We start from the raw sequence: 5217 nt of genomic DNA, 5'->3' as shown, positions 1-5217 counted from the left end.
TTTTAGCAAATAACTCTGGGTGCTAAATGGAGACTGCATTCAAGTGGGACATTTGTGTTTCTGGGAAGGCCATAGGGGAGGTTGAGTGACCCGGACTGGGCTGGTGGCAGTGGGAATCCGAGAAAAAAAAAAAACCTGGACTTGAGGTTTATTTTGAAGAAAGCAGCAGTAGGACTGTGACGGATGGGGGGAGAGCAAGGGAAAGAGAAGGTTCCCATTGAAGGTGTCAAGGAGGTCAGTGCACACACATGCCTGAAGCTCGGGAAAGGGCTCAGAGCTGGAGACAAAAATGAACAAGCCTCTGGCAATGGCCTGGTGTCAAAGAATAGAAAGAGGAAAAGTCAGTTACAGAATTGGATTGAGAGGGAGCCCTGTCCCGAGTGATCCCAACATTCATGTGCTCTGCTCGAGGTCCCTGAATGGTTTCATGTGACCACGTATAGGAAGCAACGCGGTGGGAATGGATTGATCCGGGTACAGCATTGACTGTTGTCTGTTTCCATAAGCAGAAGGAGTAGAAAACAGAAACGTCCTTGATCCATAAGACAGGAAGTGGGGCAGACTCCTGGGAAGCTAAGGAAGCACATCTTCCAGCTCCTGCACTAGTACCAACGGACCCCTTACAAGGCCCTGGATATAATTTTGTATTTGGAAATTTGGTACTTTTTTTGGAGAGGATCCCCAAATTATGTAAGCTCAAGCCTCAGAGAATCTAGCTCTACCTCTGATGGAGAAAATTAAGGAACAGAGCATGAAATCAAAGCCCCCAGCGACCTGACAATTTGACTCCTGATGGGGCCTTTTGATGCGACTGAGTGCTGAGTCAGCTAGAAGTTGTGGCAGAGTCTTTAAGAAAAGCTTTATTGTTGAAAGCTACTTCCTGACCTATTCACATGCACCTCAGCCAGAAGTGGCGACCACATGGTGCAAAAGAAGGGAAAAGCCTAGGTCAAGGTTGGGAAAATGGAGTTCAGCCCTGGGCAGCAAGGTGGCCACCAGAACACCTTGTGTGCAACTAACAGAACGTACCCATCCCACCAACAAAGAGAACTTCTAATTATGCAAACCCAAAAAGTTTGAAAAAGAGGAGGAAGAACAAAAATGGATAGGCAGACTAGCTACTAATTTGCAGGGCCCAGTGCAAAATGGAAATGTGGATGGGCTTCTTGTTCAAAAAGTATTAAGAATTTCAAGATAATGACAGCAGAGCATAAAGCCAAGTGCAGGGGTGGTTCTAAGCAGGGGCCCTATATGGCTCTACAGGTCACATGCCCATGAAGTCAGACCTGGGGACAGGAGAAAACTTAGGGATATCACATCTATTGGGAATGTACTATATTGCAGACACAAGGCAAGACATTCATAATTCATCTTATGTTCATAACCACGCTGTAAGAGAAATACTACCAACATTCCACAGGTGAGAAAAAGTCTCAAAAAGTTAGTTTTTTTGCACGAACACACACAGGTAGTATGTTTGTGTGAGTTTAAGGGGAGGGAGAAAAGAGACGAGAAGTCATTGCCCAATGACTTCAGAACCAGGAACATATGGGCTTCTATTAGTAAGCTCATTTAACAAAGCCAAGATGTCAAAATGGCTTGATTCCTATTCTTGCGAACCACAACTGAGGCAGTGAATAGGAAACTGAAAACACAGTTGTCCTTTACCATTTCCTTGAACCATTTAGCTTTGTGCTACTGCAGGGAGGTTGTCATTCCAACAAAAGCAGACGTGTTTGGAAGCTTCTAGACTTTCGGCTTTTGTATTTAGCTACTCTGGTTGGCACAGGGTTAAATGACTACTGCTTTATTTGCAATTTATTTATATTAAAAGTGAAATGTCAAGTTCACACAGGGTGAAATAAAGGCCACTTTATAAACATGCGAACAAACACAAGTGTTCGCTGCCAAAAATATCCAATCAAACCAAACCAGAGACAAGAAATATCTCCTCAGCTCAAACGGTACAGTCCTTCCACATGGCCTCTTCAACACATGAAAGAAAATCCCGAAATTCAGGACCAAACTTAATCAAATGCTAATTTAAGGTTGTCCCTTAGTGGACACCAAGTTAAAGGGGAGTTGCTACTTACCCAATTAATGTGAGCACTGTGGACACCCACACTACAAACTGAAGGGAAAAAAAGTCTAATAAGGAATTGGAATTTTTAGTATTTTGCCAACAGTCTTTAGGAGCTTGAACGCTTTCCTATTGTCACTCATGCCTGTCTATTTACACACACCTATAAAGCATCATTAAGATTCCTTTTATACAAAGAAAATTGTTTACTTGAGTATAAACATACACACACATGCGTATATGCTTCAAACGTAGGTGTTCTTAGCCTTTATGATGCTTTAGCAAGGAGGGTAATAGTAGGACCCGCATACTCCTGAATCCCAGAGATGACAGATGTGCAGCTTGTAAAGTACATGGGGATCCGACATGATTATCACCAAGGAGACACGACCTGGTATCGGTACAAAGAGCTGGAGTTGAGCCTGGAATTTGCCTGTGCCAACTCTGTGGCCCTTGAAACTGGTGAAACGGGTTTGGCATTACTTTGTTCTATACCCATGAATCTCAGGGATTCCACTGAGAGGAGAGTCTATGGGATCGGGGGTCTGGTACCTTTTCTGAGAAGGGAGGAAATGGAAACCGGCATCTTTTCTTCCATGCATCACCTTATATAAAAGTAACAGGGAGGCTACAAATTCAATCTCTCCATGTGAGGAAACAGTCTCCCATTGGTATGAAAACAGCAGGCATAACATGTTTGGTGAACTCACAGGTCTGGTCTTAAACAAGGAATTTAGGTTATTCTCACAGCCTGGTCACTAACTGAGATATGTTTTGGCCTACTCCACGAATAAGACACAGTTGAGATCTTGTTCCTAATTCCAGAGGTAGGGGAAACCCTGCATTTCTTAAGCAAATAGCACAGCATGAAACAAAGCCCAATACTTATTCCAGTAAAGCTTGAATCAATTTATTAGCATATATGTGGTATAAAATTAGCTGACTTACCTACAGGAAGGAAGTCACTGGAAGAACAATCTTTATTGATCTTGCAAAAAAAGGAGGCCAGAATATCCTCGTACCTGTTTTTATGGAATGTCACTACCAATGACGTGCAGGGGCCCAGCGCTCAGAGCAGGTGGTTTCTGCTGTAGCGCTAAAGTGCACAGAGGCCAGAGTTAGGCAGCTGGTTCAAATCGCATCTCCGCTAGTTTCTGACTTTGCTAACCTCTCAGCATCCGTTTCATCATCTGTAAAACAGGGATATTAATATCATCCTCTGAAGGTGCTGCTATTTCCTACTTATAATCTATGCTCCCTTTCTTCCTTTTCAGAAGCATGATTTTCTTCAGTTTTGTGATATTTTGTTAGAACTTTGTTTCCCAGACTTTGATAAAGTTAGGGTGGCCATGTGACTCAGTTCTGGTAAATGAACACACGCAGATGTCATTGAGTGGGACTCTCCCGATGGAGACAGATTCAACTGGCAAACGCTTTTGCTCTTCACATCCCCCCTCTCCCTGCCTGGAACGTGCTATGGCACTCAGAGATGGAGCAGCCACTGAGAAATGAGGTCACATCCTAAGAGCGAAGGAACAAGGAGGCTTGCTCCTTGAGCAGTTGCACATATCCTGGATTGCCTATTCCTGAGGTCCTTGTTATATTGAGAGAAGAAGAAGGAAGAGGAGGAGAAGGAGGAGGGGGAGGGGGAAAGGGTGGGAGGAGGGGGAAAGGGTGGGAGGAGGGGAGGGGGAGGGGGTGGGAGGAGAAGGAGGAGGGGGAAAGGGTGGGAGGAGGGGGAGGGAGATAGGGTGGGAGGAGGGAGAGGGGGATAGGGTGGGAGGAGGGGGAGGGGGAAAGGGTGGGAGGAGGGGGAAAGGGTGGGAGGAGGGGGAAAGGGTGGGAGGAGGGGGAAAGGGTGGGAGGAGGGGAGGGGGAGGGGGTGGGAGGAGAAGGAGGAGGGGGAAAGGGTGGGAGGAGGGGGAGGGAGATAGGGTGGGAGGAGGGAGAGGGGGATAGGGTGGGAGGAGGGAGGGGGGATAGGGTGGGAGGAGGGAGGGGGGATAGGGTGGGAGGAGGGGGAAAGGGTGGGAGGAGGGGGAAAGGGTGGGAGGAGGGGGAGGGAGATAGGGTGGGAGGAGGGAGAGGGGGATAGGGTGGGAGGAGGGGGAGGGGGAAAGGGTGGGAGGAGGGGGAAAGGGTGGGAGGAGGGGGAAAGGGTGGGAGGAGGGAGAGGGAGATAGGGTGGGAGGAGGGAGAGGGGGATAGGGTGGGAGGAGGGAGGGGGGATGGGGGGGAGGAGGGGGGAGGAGATGGAGAAGGGAGAGAGGAGAGGAAGGGAAGGAAGGAGAAGAGGAGGACGCTGCCGCCTGCTAAGACAAGCCACATGTAGCCAAATGCTACCATGGCTGGTATATTACCTATCAAGGCTGGTGTGAAGAATTTATATGAGTGACATTCTTAGCACAGAGCCTGGAACAAGGACTTCAGGAATAGTGATGTATACTCAGTTACTTATAGGAAGAAACTATTAGCAGAGTAACATGAGGGCCATCCCCAGCCGTAGAGGAATAATTCCCTGTTGAGGCAGGTACCTACCTCCGCCTGAACCAGGCGACTTGCCTTCTGGCTGCATCGTTCCTCCCATGGCATTGGGGAAGCCGGTGGAGTGCTGCTTCCCTGGCAGCTGCACAGCCCCTGTCATTTCTCTTGCCCCCTAATTGCCTCTAGGAGTGGTACCATGTCCAATGTCATTTCAAGACCGGTGGACCCAGTATGATTTTGAATCCCATTAAAATTCTTGTCTGTTTTCTTTTAATTGCACTTCATAGGGAATGCTAATTAAACTCTTAAAAGAACCAGACGTGGTACCTGGCACAGGAATTTGTATGAAAATCTAATTTAATGACTGTTTCTCCTAATAACTTCCACACCCAAAGAGTCAAGAAAGGCGGTCTTCCCAGGAATGGAGAGAGTCTTCTAACACTAGCAGTACCCAAACTGTGATGGTAGCACCTCAAAGACCCCACACGTGTAACATATGTGATGAACATGGGATGACCTCGCCCTTGCTGGTTTCATCACAGTTTCAAGATGAAAAAAGAAGCATTTACAGCTCGAAGTAAGCTTGTATCGCCATTCAGATGTAACGTTAGTTTGGTTCATTACAAAGGGAGCTGTTTGTTAAAGGCACAAAC

This window comes from Delphinus delphis, chromosome 3, assembly GCF_949987515.2.
Source record: "Delphinus delphis chromosome 3, mDelDel1.2, whole genome shotgun sequence".
NCBI lineage: Eukaryota > Metazoa > Chordata > Mammalia > Artiodactyla > Delphinidae > Delphinus > Delphinus delphis.
The sequence above is the reverse complement of the archived record's forward strand: the minus strand, read 5'-3'. Positions refer to the sequence as shown.